Source organism: Cherax quadricarinatus, chromosome 33, assembly GCF_038502225.1.
Source record: "Cherax quadricarinatus isolate ZL_2023a chromosome 33, ASM3850222v1, whole genome shotgun sequence".
Lineage (NCBI taxonomy): Eukaryota > Metazoa > Arthropoda > Malacostraca > Decapoda > Parastacidae > Cherax > Cherax quadricarinatus.
This window is the reverse complement of record NC_091324.1, coordinates 10658756-10675093: the sequence shown is the minus strand read 5'-3', so window position 1 is coordinate 10675093 and position 16338 is coordinate 10658756. Positions and strand designations below refer to the sequence as shown.

At 39.7% G+C, this 16338-nt stretch overlaps 1 protein-coding gene across 2 annotated transcripts in view; it reads right to left on the bottom strand.

Annotated features, from left to right (window-relative positions):
- The window catches only part of LOC128694035 (forkhead box protein E4), a 258511-nt gene extending 250503 nt beyond the window's left edge, over positions 1–8008 (bottom strand). Inside the window, exon 1 of one of the 2 annotated variants that reach the window (XM_053784029.2) lies at positions 7388–8008. The gene's annotated coding sequence lies outside the window, so the exon portion shown is untranslated. The remainder of the gene's footprint in view (positions 1–7387) is intronic. The other variant, XM_053784031.2, reaches the window with a different exon arrangement.
- Positions 8009–16338: the final 8330 nt, after the last annotated feature.

Here is a 16338-nt window from a genome sequence, read left to right as displayed (position 1 = left end):
GGCTCTTAATCAAAGGAGTTAGACCTTCTTTCCCCATTTTTGCCTCAAACCTGGTTACCTCCCATTTACATTTACAAGTTGTGCATAAAGGAATAGTCGTATTTCCACAAAGAACCCAAAATATACATAAATGTTACCATGAGTACATATGTACACAGGTATAGAGATAGATATATAAGTATGGACACAAGTACGGAGAAAGATACATAAGTGCATACACAGTTATAGAAAAAAATACTTAAATATATACACAGGTGTAGAGGAACAATTGTATACATAGGTGCAGTGGAAGATACATAAGTACGTAAACAGGTAGATGCATAAATACTTAAACAGATACAGAGAAAGATACGGCCCGGTCTGAGACTAGGCATCCTAAGTTAGAAAGGAAATATTACAAGATTAAGTAGTATTAATTAAGAAGAGCACAGGTATACGTATACTGAGTGTCAGTAATAGTGTGTAAGATTTACCTGTTATCTTACGTGTTAATGAGACAAGAAAGTGAATGTTGACGCGCGCCAGGTGTTTTGCGTCAGACACTTCCTCAGATATAGCTTTGATGCATGTTACGTGTAGCGTCGACATATCTGGTATAGCGTCTGCTCACGTCTGGTGTAGCGTCGATTTACGTCAGGTGTAGCGCCGACGCTTGTCAGGTGTAGTGCAGTTTTCAAGAATGTTGACGCACGTCAGGTGTTGCGCACTGTTCAAGAGAGCGTTGACAGGTATTGCAGACACCGTACATGAGCTAGCAAAATTCTCAAGTCTGCTATGCTTGCATCACGACCTAATTTTAACATCTGTACAAGGCCAGTGAAGAGCTTGAGGCAATTACTGCCCTAACCATGAAGTCATTTGTTTACTAGGCACACTCAGGTATGTGACCTGATTCTTGCATTAATAGCTTATTGTTCTGTATATTTTTTGTTAAATGAAGTACTAAGATTAAGACCAAAATATACAGTGTTCTTATATTTGCCTTTATTTTCTCCATGTCGGTGGTTATGCCATTAACTAGTATTTATTATATTAATGTTTTAAAATATTTTAATTTTACCAAATTGGCCGTCTCCTACCAAGGCAGGGTAATAAATAAAAGGAAGCACATTGACCATTATTCATTTAATAGCTGTCTCGTCAGAAGTGCGGGAACTACACAATACGAATGACTCTCTGAACTACAACATCCCCACCCTTCCTGCAGACTCAAGTCAGGCTAATCAGTTTTCCTGAATCCCTTCATAAATATTACCGTGCTTACACTCCGACAACAGGTCAACTATTAGAAACCACCCGTCTTCACTCATCCCTATCTAACACACACCTACTGGATTCTCAAGCCTCTTCCACTTATAACCTCCTTTACCTGCTCTCATTCTATTCTGCTTTATTATGACTAACCCGCATCAACAATCCCTCCTCTTACCTTTGTATTATACGTAACGTAATCCAACACCGTCTTTTAATATCGACGCTCTTGTTTTGTCTGCATAATATTCACACCACACATTACTCCAAAACACATCATCACTGCATCTTGCTTTCGCCTTACTGCCACATTTAAATATTATGCCACACACCCCTGTAAAAATGTTGGTACCGCCATACTTTTCGTGCGCTCGTCTTTTTTTTGTCTTCATATATAAATTTCTTTCCACAGACACCTCAAGACACCACCTACCTTTTTCCCAGCATTTATTCTGTGGTTCACCTAATTTTTCATAGACAGAATTGCCGACACATCCGCTCCTATCTAAATATATTCACTTCCTCCATTCTCGCGTCCTCCAGTATAGATAGATAGATATGCATACACACACATGGGGAATATGTATAAATAAAATTACACAGGTGACTGCACAGTATCATCAATATGTGTTCAGAATTAAAAGCGTTAAAACATTTTTCATAACGAAATTTTGCCTAAAAGCAGTAACACCCAGCCCTTCCCTCGTTCATTATTGCTTAATAATGTTTAATGTCTACCTATCCATGAACGGTCGTTACGGTTGTACAACACCATTGAAGGATACTTTATGCCATTATAAAGATACTAGAATCAGCTTTCACTGGAAGATACACACCTATCTGTGTAGTTTTCTTCATCACCCCGGACGTTTGTTTTAGCGGCAGTTGCCTCACAACAGCTCTGTTCACTGCGTCGCAGTAGTTCATTTGCAATCTAGTTTGAACGCAGGTGAAGGGCCTTCTCTTGATCCAGAGAACTGGAACTACCTTTCCTTTCTTTTGATTAAATTTATAACCAATCAGATGCAAAAAGTAACAAGTGACTTAAAGCGGACCATCATTGGCTTGGCATTGTTTTTTTGAAGGTTCTCGTTGTCCATCCTGTCATTTCCTTCACATCATCTAATAATTTCTTTCAAATTTTTTGGTTAACTGCGAATATATCAGTGTATCTTAATAATGAAAATAAAATACCAAAAATTCTTTTGGAAAATTATTCTTAATTGGCTTATACTAAATTAAAATACTGTACAAAAGGCTTAAATAATGTTTACCCAAGTGTACGCCTGTAAACCCTTTCAGGGCCTAGTTCCCAGGTCTGTGTACCCATATCCTCTTACCTTTCTGTCCAAGGAATTGATACTCTAGTGCGCTCCTGATGGATATGTTCTGACTCTATCTTTCATAGGATGAATATAATCTTATGCTACCTTCCACAGTAATGATATTATCTCATGCTAACGTTCCCAGGATGAATATACTCTCATGCTACCGCCCACAGGATGGATATGCCTTCACACTGCCGTCCACTTGATAGATGTGCTTTCACACTACTTTCCACAGGATGGATATACTCTTATGCTACCTTCCACTGGAGGGATATGCTCGCACTACTGTTCATAGGATGGATACACTCTTAGATTACTGTGCACATGATATTAATACTCTCACGCTACTGTCTCTCATTATAGCACTACTGTCACGTTATTCTCCACATGATAGCACTATTCTCACGCTACTACCCACATAATACATTTACCCGCACGCTCCTGTAAACATGATGGATATGCTCTCACTCCACCGTCCATGTAACAGATATACTCTCATACCACCTTCCAAATGATGGATTTGCTTTCACGGTACAGTCCACAAGACTGATATACTATGGCGGTACAGTCTACAGAATGGATATGCTTTCATTCTGCTTTCAGGAAGGAACATGTATAAAATTCAGTTGAATGGGCTCTCTCCCTTGCAGAAGTTAGATAATAGTTATTATTATTAGTAGTACAAATCCCATAGATTTCGAAAAAGAAATGGGAAAACATGCCCACTCGCTGAGCACCTGGACCAGATTCATGGAATGCTCTGTTTATAAAGAAGTGCAAAGTACCACTAGCACGAGCCCTCAGTATTCTTTGGAGAAAGAGCTTAGATCTAGGTGAAATACCGGAGGCCTTAAAGAGTACAGACATAGCTCCTTTGCATAAGGGAGGTAGTAGAGCACTAGCTACAAATTACAGACCAGTAGCCCTAACCTCTCACATCATAAAAATCTTCGAATGAGTGATGAGACGGCAGGTTACAAATTTCATGGACCAGCACAACCAACATAACCCGAACCAGCATGGTTTTAGAGCAGGATGATCATGCCTGTCACAGCTGCTGAACCATTATGACAGAATTAAGGAGGCACTGGAAGACGACCAAAACGCAGATGTGATTTACACAGGTTTTGCAAAGGCGTTTTGACAAATGCGATCATGGAGTGATAGCGCACAAAATGAAGGGCATGGGCATTACGGGGAAGGTAGGCAGATGGATTTTCGGTTTCGTAACACACACAACACAAAAAGTAATAGTGAACAGGGCAAGATTCTGCATCAGCGAGGTGAAAAGCTCAGTGCCCCAAGGCACTGTCCTGGCACCTCTGCTGTTCCTCATCCTCATAGCAGACAGACAAAAACACCCGACACACTTTTGTATCATCATTTGCAGATGACACTAAAATAAGCATGAAAGTCAGTACAGTAGAGGACACTGAAAAAGTACAGGAAGACATAAACAGGAAACTGGACAAGTATCAACCAGGCTGTGATGGATATGTGGGGCTGTGGGCCTCCAGCAGCAACAACCTGGTTGACCAGGCAAGCACCAGACGAGCCTGGCCCATGGCCGGGCTCAGAGAGTAGATAAATCTTGAAACTCTACAAAGGTTTATCAAAGGTACCTGATGATTGTTTTGGCTCTAGTGTTAAAAATCTTCCTAAAAAGTAAATAATAATAATAATAATAATTAATAATAATAATAATAATAATCATAATAATAATAATAAGGCCTTGGAATTAGTCTCTAAAAGGATTAACTAACATGAGTACACCTAGGTGTATATATTTTATCCGTTACATGCAAGTTTAAGTACTTCCTAAGAATTTCTAGTATCTTATTTTCATTTAAAAGGTGCTTTGACATATCTCTCTATATTCCTCAGTTAGTTGCCGATCAAACACAAAGTGTTCAAGAAAAGTGATCATAAACCTGACTTCATACTTCACATTTTGTTTGATCATCGCCTGTTTATGTACCAAACTGCCAAAAGTATCTAATCAAATCTAAGCCTGGACACTACATCAGTCAGTCTGTTTACAATATGTACTCAGGCTTCTAAATGCATTCCCTTGAAGTTCAAATTCGTTATCCTTTTCTGCAATTATTACTAATTCTTCACACAGAAAAACATTATAATCGACTTTTTCCTTCAAACTACTTTCTTTGACTACTTTACCAATTTTAATTTGGCTTCTCCATTGAACATGTTGCTAGTCATTATGGGTGTCAATTCCTTTCGGAAATAACATTGAATCAGTACTGGTCAGGGAGTCATGCTCAGAGTCGTAGTTAATCTTTGTGCAGAGGTAAAGAAATTAATGCATTTTTTATTCCTACATGATAAGGCTCAAAATTAATCATAGAAATCGGAGATTACCTTAATCTGTATGTGTCATGTATTTGAAATATTACTAAGAGAGAGTTAAATTATTTATTTGAATGTCTTACGAATTAACTTAGAAATCTTAGTAATCTATTACCCACTGTGATAATATGAATGGATACAAGCACTTCATGGAGCAACTTGCAATGTAAACAGACTGATGGATGATGTTGTAGCCTGGCTTAGACTTAGTTAACAAGTACTTTGGCAGTTTTACATACATACAGACGATGAAATTAAATGTAAAGTATGAAGTCAGTCTTATGGTCACTTTTTTGAATACTATGTGGCTGATTGTCCACTTATTGAGAAAAATATAGCTAGAAAGTGCACTGCAGTAAACTACGTGATGTGGCAAAGCATCTGCTTATTTACCCTACATTTAAAGCTATCTATCGTTCTTGCCTCACTAACGCTCCCTGCAAGTTTGTTCTGCTCATTTACAACTCTGTTGCCAAATCGGTATTTCCCTAAATCCTTTCTGAATCAAAATTTTGTCCAACTTGAATCCATTGCTGTGCGTTCTGTCTTGGTTAGATATTTTTAACACGCTATTTGTATCCCTTTATTTATTCTTGTTTTCTGTTTGTACGCTTCAGTCATATTTCCCTTGATTCTTCGTCTTACCAGAATGCAAAAATCAATGTATTCAGCCTGTCTTCATAAAAAAGATTTCCGATCATTGAAATCAGCTTCGTAATCCTTCTTTTTATATTACCCAGCGCATTTATGTCCATTCTGTAATATCCAGACTAGAACCGAGCAGTATAATCTAAATAAGACTTAAACAAGATATATGGAGTTGAAATATAACCTTATGACTACTACAGTTTATACAGCGTGATATGAATCCAAGAATTGTATTAGTTTTTTTTATGCGAATACTTATGCGCTATTATCTTGATTATAAATTTCTGCTAATCAGCATTCTAAAAAAAATCGCATTCACCTTTACTAATATCTACATATTTACATTGTAAGTGCCATAGACATTTTCTTGTCTTAGTATTAGAACCTTTGACTTGTCTACATCGAACTGCATCTGCTATTTCTACGACCACAAAATCTGCCTATCCAGGACTTCCTAAAGCCTTCTAGTGTCCTTATCATAAGTTATTTGACGGTATGTTGTAGTATCATTGACAAACTTATGTTGTTGTGTATTCCCCCATCAAATAAGGAAATCACAAATTGTAAATAGCGGTTACCCAAATGTACTACTTTTATACTCTTACTCCACCTTCATAGACTGGACCCACAATAAACTAGCCGTTTCTGTGGAAAATAATATACTTTCTTATAGTGGGGTCTAGACGACCAGGTGTGTGTCACAGTCATACATTGTCTTTCCAAATATGGAAAGGATAGCGAACCACTGTAAGGAAATGTAAAGAAATTGTGGCTGCTGTCTGTGGGTGGAAGGCGCTAATTACGTAAACAATGTTTGTCCAGAAATGTTCTCATTTTCATCATATTAACACAGTCTTACATGTGCAGTTGTACACACACCGCCACATATATACACTCTTTTATACACTTGCACATATAAATGCTCATGCACACTCATTTACACATATGTAAACATACATACAAATTCATAAATGTTCATATATTAGTATATACGTGCAGATGCATACTCTGATTATTTAAGAACAAGCCGTTCCTTAATTAACGATTATCTACGCTTTTTAATTTATGACTGAATGAAATCATTTTGTGTATTTCTTTTATTTCACTTGGTGGTTAGGATAACATGTCGAATCTATTTTTAAATCTTCAAGTACATGTTAGCTTTAAGTAGAATAAAAAGTAATATTTTTTTTTACTGATAACAATATTGTTAGTTAAATCTGGGACCTCCTGTCATAATTATGTTTGATAATATGAACTTGTCTGTGTTAAACTCGCTTGAACTCATTGGCATAATCAACAGCAGCAGAATGAGTAAAATAATCACAGGTAATAATAATGATAATTATTATTACTTAATAATAATAATTTAATAATAGGAATTTAATAATAATTTAATAATAATAATTTAATAATAATAATTTAATAATAGGAATTTAATAATAATAATAATTTAATAATAATAATAATAATAATAATAATAATAATAATAATAATAATAAAAACATAGCTATAAAATATGTGAATGCTCACTTGGAGTCATGAATGAACTAATGATTTTTAAAGAGGTGAACCGGTAAACCAGCTGAAGTCCTCGGTCAGATAGCCAAAAGCTCCAGGAAACGTCAGGAAACACTTGTCCTGTTTCCTGACAAACATTATACCTTGAAGGAATCCTTGATTTCTGTAAATATTTTACTAAATTACTTTATGCAGTCGTACACAACGTCCTTGGAGGAGTTCAGACTACGTCCAAGAAGAACACAGGAAGATATAAGCAATGAATTCTTTACCTTATGTGTGTAGGAAGACACGGCACAGATGATATACGATCTTAACTTGCGTACTGAGGACTAAAGATGGTGGTGGCGGCGATATCTTTTCCAAGTGTTAGAACAAGGTTAAATGCCACCCGTACTTCAACTTTCCATTTGCATCACGAGAAAGCAACTTGACCTTAGAGGCAGCGATTGGGTTATTGTTTTCTTATCTGTGGATACAATCATAAATTTATATTTCATTCAAACTTTTATCCACTTGTTTAAATTGGCAACTAAATTGTTCTGCACAGTATGATACACTATCACCTCTCTGACAGGTTAAGTTAAAATGCACACTGTTATCACTAACGCTCCAACACCTGTGTCCGCCCTGTTCAGTAGCTTCTTGTGAAGTGCCATAGAGTACGGGGATGGCACTCTGGCTAGGCACTGGCACTTCTGTCCTAATGATGAAGATGTCAAGGAAACCCAAAGTGCCAAGAGGGAGGAGTCTAAGTATCGTTCACGTAAGAAGTTCCTTAAAGTTCGCTCAGAAGACGAGATTGCTACAGTGTATTGAATTTCATGTACAGTTCGCATAGGGCAACAACACTGATAATTAAACGTACTTTATATATTAGCTTGCCTTCTATGTTAACAATCAACATTTAAACACGAAAAAAGGTCTCGTGTCTTACCATGGAAAAATATAACACACAAGCCACAGTATGAAGCTTATTTCTCTTACTTGATAGTGACGAAGCTGTCTATTGGTGGGCTGGGAGCGCGGTAATTGGCTTACCTTACCAGTGAGACAGCTGCACCAATCACAAGACACCAGGGGCGGGGCTTAAGATTTAAGACGTCTTGAGTTTACTACTGCAAGAATTTCCTTCTTTTATTAGTGTTTTTCTTATATAATCATAAATCAGATCCTCTATAATTGTAGACTTAAATATCACAGAAGTCGTTTAAAGAATTGAAACGTTCATTAATAGTACTGTATTGGTATTAAATACGCAAATATCTTGAATGTAAGACAAAAAAAATTAGTAAATGCTTATTAGTATTATTTTCTTTGTAAGGCATGACTCGTCACAATAAAACTTGCTTGCTTCACACACACACACACATACACACACACACACACACACACACACACACACACACACACACACACACACACACACTGCTCAGAGGAATTAATAGGGTAGATAGGGACAGGCTGTTTAAGAGAGAAATAGGTACTCGGTAACACAGTTGAAAGATGAGCCATAGGGATGTCAGGAAGTATTTCTTCAGGCTCAGAGTAGTCGGGAAGTAGAATGAACTAGAAATGGCGGAGGCAAGTTCGATGCATAGTTTAAAGAGTAGGTACGATAGAGAAAGGAGGGAGTGAATCTAGCAAGCAGCAGTGTAAGAGACGGGGTCAGGTGCTGAGACTTGACCCCTGCAACCTATCACCATCATTTTATGTACAATCACCCAGTGATCGCGTTTGTGGTAAAGACTGGTAACATGTATATAGTAAATTAAAAGATTGCATTACCAAGCTCCTAAAGGACTTTATTGATATTTTTATTTGCCCGCTTTGTATTTTCCGCGTGATGGAAGGCTCTCACTTGGTAACCTGGAGGTTACCTGGAGGTTATTCCGGGGATCAACGCCCCCCCGGCCCGGTCCATGACCAGGCCTCCCGATGGATCAAGGCCTGATCAACTAAGCTGTTACTGCTGGCCGCACGCAGTCCAACGTACGAGCCACAGCCCGGCTGATCCGGCACTGACTTTAGGTATCTGTCCAGCTCTCTCTTGAAGGCAGCCAGGGGTTTATTGGCAATTCCCCTAATGCTCGATGGGAGGCTGTTGAACAGTTTTGGGCCCCGGACACTTATGGTGTTTTCCCTTAGTGTACCAATGGCGCCCCTACTTTTTATTGGGGGCATTTTGCATCGCCTGCCCAGTCTTTTACTTTCGTAGGGAGTGATTTGTGTGTGCAGATTTGGGACCATTCCTTCCAAGATTTTCCAAGTGTAGATTATGATATATCTCCCCCTCCTGCGTTCCAACGAGTACAAGTCAAGTGCTTCCAAGCGTTCCCAGTAGTTAAGGTGCTTGACAGAACTTATACGTGCAGTAAAGGATCTCTGTACACTCTCTAGATCTGCGATTTCACCTGCTTTGAATGGAGATGTTAATGTACAGCAGTATTCCAGCCCAGAGAGAACAAGTGATTTGAAAAGGATCATCATTGGCTTGGCATCTCTCGTTTTGAAAGTTCTCATTATGCATCCTATCATTTTCTTTGCACGTGCGATCGTGGCACTGTTGTGATCCTTGAAAGTGAGATCCTCAGACATTACTACTCCCAGGTCCCTTACATTATTTTTCCACTCTATTGTATGGCCGGAGTCAGTAGTATATTCCGTTCTAGTTATTATCTCCTCCAGTTTTCCATAACGGAGTAGTTGGTAAGTGCTTTTTATCTTCATATCGTCTGCTACACATTTTTTTTCATTTATTAAAAGTAATTTCCTAATTGATTCTGCTCCCTTCGATTACTCCAAGAAAGACGTTTAAGAAACTCGTTTATAACGTTCACTTCCTCGTTGCATGAGCCGATGCAAAACAGTAGTTTATATAAGGCTTCTTGTGACAGTGGCTCTAATGTCTTATGCCCGACCCCAAGTGGTTGAAGAGGCAGGAGCTGTTAAGCCTATACACGAGTAGGTCCTTCAGTGTTTAGCGTCAGTCTAGGCTTCAGTCTGTCTTAACTATAATGGTCTTTCTAGGTCCTCCCCTCCCCACTCACAACCAGTTTATGACTCCGATAGACTTTTTCTTCTATTTCAACGCTTGTTACACACATAAAGAACTCTGCCAACAAATCTGTCAAATCAGCATTGATTAAAGTAGTTCAGCCTTACGTTTAGAATGCAGCCTTAAGACTGCGAGTTCTCGTGTGTCAAAACCACTTTTGTTATGACGAAGAATGGTTGTATACCAGTAGAAGGGGGGAAGATGGAGGGTATAAAGATTGTGTTGAAGTACTGTAGATAGTTTTAAGAACTCTCTCTCTCTCTCTCTCTCTCTCTCTCTCTCTCTCTCTCTCTCTCTCTCTCTTTTACACAGGGTTTGACAAGGTTAGGTTAAGGATCCCTAGCTTTATTAACAAGCTAATTACAGGGTAAGGATTCCTAACTTTATTAACAAGCTAAGAGCTGTTACCTACATCAGCTCATTTGAAAGCATTTTTATTGTTATGAGACATACAAGTAGGAACAGGATGAAGTTGGAGCCATCTGTGGGCCAGCATTTTCATTCGATCAACTGACTTTATCTTGTTGACATCATAATGCTGTACGAATGTGTTCCATACTTGCGTCATCCAGGGTATAAATGATCTCAGATGAAGTGATGTTCTGGAGGAGGGTACAGCCAGAGTGAAGTTGCTGCTTTCTGCCCGTCATGTGATATAGAAGTTTGCTTCACGTTGTCCTCGAAGTGGATCCAAGTATGGTACTTTGACAGTATTGGCCTTATACATAACAGTAAGGCCACCCACATCCCTCCTGTGTTGAAGGCTCTGCTGAAATGACAGATCTATCCAGGATTGGTCCAGGCGAGAGATGAGACGTCTTGCTCTATTCTCTACTCTGTCAAGCAGTCGCAGATGAGAGGAGGGGCAGGCAAATCAAGAAAGTGGAGCATCAGCATAATGCATGTACCTGTGAAGGTGTCTTCACAAAATACAACTTCAGCAACAAGAATATCAACTGGGACCAGGTAAACCATGTCCTAAACGAAACATGTTGGGAAGATATCTTAAATGACATGGATCCAAACCAGTGCCTTGAAAGGATCATCTTCCTGGCAGCTGAAGCATGTTCTAGGCATATTCCCCTAAGAAAGACGAAGAGCAGGAGTAAACTGGAGAGAGAAAGACGCTCCCTCTACAGAAGATGATGAAGAGTCATTGAGCTCCTCAGGAGTGCTAGAATATCTGATACACGAAAGGAGGCGCTGACCAGGGAAGTGGAAACTATCGAACTTAAGTTAAATGACTCTTACAGGAACCAGGAGAGACAGGAGGAGCTTAAAGCTATTAGTGAAATTGAAAGAAATTCAAAATATTTCTTTTCATATGCCAAAACAAGGCAAATACCACATCTAGTATCGGGCCCTTACTCAGACAGGATGGGACTTACACAGATGACAACAAGGAAATGAGTGAAATATTTAAATCCCAGTGCGACTCTGTGTTTAGTGAACCACTAATCAGTCTGATGATCGACGACCCAAATGATTTCTTCATGAATGAGCCCCAAAACTCCATAAATGTATGCAAGATTTCCGACATTACCCTAACTCCGATAGATTTCGAAAAAGCCATTGACAACATGCCTATGCACTCAACCCCGGGCCCAGACTCGTGGAACTCTGTTTTCATTAAGAACTGCAAGAAACCCCTCTCACGTGCCCTAAGTACACTGTGGAGGAGGAGCTTGGACATAGGTGAAATTCCACAGTCACTTAAAACAACGGATATAGCCCCACTCCGTAAAGGTGGCAGCAAAGCCAATAGCTCTGACGTCCCACATCATAAAAATCTTTGAAAGAGTGCCAAGAAGCAGGATTGCAAATCACCTGGATTCCCAAAATCTGCACAATCCAGGTCAACATGGGTTCAGGATAGGTCGCTCCTGCCTCTCACAACTACTGGATCACTATGATATGGCCTTGGATGCACTGGAAGAAAATCAGAATGCAGATGTAATATACACAGACTTTGCAAAAGCATTTGACAAATGCGATCATGGCGTAATAGCCCATAAAATACGTGCTAAAGGAATAACTGGGAAAGTGGGGAGATGGATCTTCAACTTCCTAACAAATCGAACACAAAGAGTAGTGGTCAACAGAGTTAAATCAGAGGCTGCCATAGTGAAGAGCTCTGTTCCACAAGGCACAGTGCTCGCCCCATCTTATTCCTCATCCTCATATCAGACATAGAGATATACATCACAGCACCGTATCATCCTTTGCGGATGATACTAGGATCTGCATGAGGCTGTCATCTGCTGAGGACGCGGTTAACCTCCAAGAAGATATAAACAAAGTTTTCCAGTGGGCAACGGTAAACAATATGATGTTCAATGAGGACAAATTCCAACTACTCCGTTATGGAAAACTGGAGGAGATAATAACTAGAACAGAGTATACTACAGACTCTGGCCATACAATAGAGTGGAAAAATAATTCAAGGGACCTGGGAGTAGTAATGTCTGAGGATCTCACTTTCAAGGATCACAACAGTGCCACGATCGCACGTGCAAAGAAAATGATAGGATGGATAATGAGGACGTTCAAAACGAGAGATGCCAAGCCAATGATGATCCTTTTCAAATCACTTGTTCTCTCTAGGCTGGAATACTGCTGTACATTAACATCTCCATTCAAAGCAGGTGAAATCGCAGATCTAGAGAGTGTACAGAGATCCTTTACTGCACGTATAAGTTCTGTCAAGCACCTTAACTACTGGGAATGCTTGGAAGCACTTGACTTGTACTCATTGGAACGCAGGAGGGAGAGATATGTCATAATCTACACTTGGAAAATCCTGGAAGGAATGGTCCCAAATCTGCACACAGAAATCACTCCCTACGAAAGTAAAAGACTGGGCAGGCGATGCAAAATGCCCCCAATTAAAAGTAGGGGCGCCACTGGTACACTAAGGAAAAACACCATAAGTTTCCGGGGCCCAAGACTGTTCAACAACCTCCCATCAAACATTAGGGGAATTGCCAATAAACCCCTGACTGCCTTCAAGAGAGAGCTGGACAGATACCTAAAGTCAGTGCCGGATCAGCCGGGCTGTGGCTCGTATGTTGGACTGCGTGCGGCCAGCAGTAACAGCCTGGTTGATCAGGCCCTGATCCATCGGGAGGCCTGGTCATGGACCGGGCCGCGGGGGCGTTGATCCCCTGAATAACCTCCAGGTAACCTCCAGGTACTCAAGGCGTGAGCATACTTGTGCCTCATACAGAATCTTGCAACCCCTACTGTCAAGCAGATGGGAGATACGGCGAAGTGCTGTAAGCTTCCTGGTTGCCTTGTTTGCAAGATTTACAACGTGGTTCTTCATGGTCAGTGTGGAGTCAGATTTCACCCCAAGGGTATCAACTTCTTCCCCAGGTGCCAACACCTTCTCTCTCTCTCTCTCTCTCTCTCTCTCTCTCTCTCTCTCTCTCTCTCTCTCTCTCTCTCTCTCTCTCTCTCTCTCTCTCTCTCTCTCTCTCTCTCTCTCTCTCTCTTTCTTTCTTTCTTTCTCTTTCTCTCTCTCTCTCTCCCCAGTCACAGCCAGGCTCTCACCTAATTATTTCCTCCTTTTTTTTTAAACTGGCTCTTAACGATCTTACGGTATTAAGGACAAGATTTTCTAGCTTTTCTTACACTTAAGTGCTGCTATTTTCTCTTTGAGCATTTCATATTTTCTTCCTCTCTCTCCCTCTCTCACTCATTTGCTCCTTACCTACCTGGAGGGTGTTCCGGGAGTCAACCAGCCCTCGACCTTGTCCTTAACCATGCCTCTCGGTGGATCAGAGCCTGATGTAACTGCCGAAGAACCAGATTATTATGAGCTACGTAACGAATTTTACAATAGCAGGATGGGTATGAAAAGGCTGCCAATCATTAGGCCCGTCTGGGATCGGAACGCGTGGGCAGTGACCCGCGGAATCGTCTTCAGACAACCTTCAGGTAGGAAGGGACATACCTGGAGTCTACCTACCTACCTGGAAGGTGTTTGAGGGTCAACGCTCCCCGCGGCCCCTTTCTTGACTAGGCCTCCCAGTAGATCAGGGCCTGATAAACCAAGATATTACTGCCGGTAGCGCATAGTCCAAAGTACGAATCACAGCCCGGCAGATCGGTACTGACTTTAAGTCTCCGTCCATGTTCCTCTTGAAGACAGCCAGGGATCTATTGGTAATTCCCCTTATGCTTGGTCGGAGGCTGTAGAACGGTCTTGGGCTCCGGATACTTATTATGTATTCTCTTAGTGTACTCATGGCGCCCCTACTTTTCATTGGGGGTATATTGAATTGTCTGCCCAGTCTTTTGCTTTCACAGGGAGTGATTTGTGTGTGCAGGTTTGGGATCAGTCCCTCTAGGAGTTTCCAGGTGTAGAGTATAATGTATCTCTCTTGTCTGCGCTCTATCGAGTACAGGTCAAGTGACTCCAAGTGTTCCTAGTAATTAAGGTATTTGACAGAACTTATATGTACAGTGAAGGTTCTCTGTACATTCTCAAAATCTGCGATTTCATCTGTCTTGAATGGAGTTGTTACTGTACAGTAGTATTCCAGCCTAGAGAGAACAAGTAATTTAAGAAGGCTCATCGCTGACTGTAATGATGAGTGACTACTTTGCCGCTATCCACAGTGAATCTGAATGAGGTCTCAATCAAATATTCACCGATACTAGATCCTGAACGTGGCGTTGCTGGATTGACGCTTACTGGAGTTAGAAACACAGCGTTTTTCATATTTATTGGTAAATTTGTAAAACTCCAGGATTGGATATCATCAACCCAACGGAATTAGTTGCCCTTAAATGGGCTAAGGAGGCTGTAAAATAAGACTTGAATTGACTGTTACTTTTACTCAAATTTACTCAAATTTCACGATCAATACTGTAGAGGACAAAGAGGAAAAGTCTTGAATATAATGTGTTCTGTATTAAATTTGTCGATATATTAGAAATATTTGTAGTTCAACTTGTATGACCAGAGCTATGGTAAGATGGGGAAGGAAGAAGATGGGTAAGGATAGAAATATAGGAAAAGGTGGGATGGTGGAGGGGAGGTGGGGTAAGAAAGGTAAGTAGTCCAACCCCTTAGGTGCAGAATAATACATGTATATGTATGTGTATAGTGTCAATAATGAAAGCAATTTAGGGGAATGGGGTATAACACTTACCCGTCAGTTTCACATAGTTATAACAATGTATAACTGCATGACTCTGAATTGGTAAGGACTATACTAGTTACAAATAATTTTTTTATAATGAATTTGTGAAAGCTTAACTGTTATGAAGTGGCGAATTAGTTATTAATGTCTGATAATTTTACATATTATAATTTCCCAAGGTCTAGTCATGTTCTGCTCATGGACCAGGTTGCAGGGGGCGTTGATCCCCGGAACACGCTCCCGGTCAACTCCATTCATCAAGTAATCTTCTCTGGTGATGTTCATCACGGCTAGAATAATTTAATTTCTTGGTAGCTCTTTTCCGCTTAAGACAGACTGGTATAACAGGAGGTTTCACTTTAGCGAGATTAGTAGGTTTAAATAGTCCTTAAATTTAAACATTGTGGTCGTCTAGTGTAGTCATTGTTCAGCATTAGTTTGATCTAACTAAATACAAGATTCTTCCATGTACTAAATAATGTTCTTAACTTAAAGACTTTTACTTGGTTTAATCTCGCTTTAAGACTTGCTTTCCCAATAAGATTTATCTAGAGTTATTTTATTTTTGATATATTTGAAGTGTGGGAAGAATGTATTGGGTGATTCCTTAACGTTAACTATTCAACAGCAGTTTATATTTACTTTCAATTAATTGAACTATATAAAAACTTCCGGAGCAACTGGTAATTGTTTTAAACACATTCTTGATAAAATTTATATATTGACATTAAATTTGGAATTGTTCTAGAACTTTCTTTTTGTCTATATGAAGAGTTAATACCATTACTATGTTATGGTGACCATAAATACAATTGATAATCTTGTTTACTAAACAATAATAAGATCGGTAATATTCCTTGAAGGAGGAGTCCTTGTACAGGTTTCATTCAAGGCTCTTATCGTTCTTATTTTTCTTCCATTTCCTTTCTTTACTTAATAACCCCCTCCCCCCATCTCTTTCTCTCTCTTTCTCTCTCTCTCTCTCTCCACACGTGGATTAGCGACTTTGCCCACT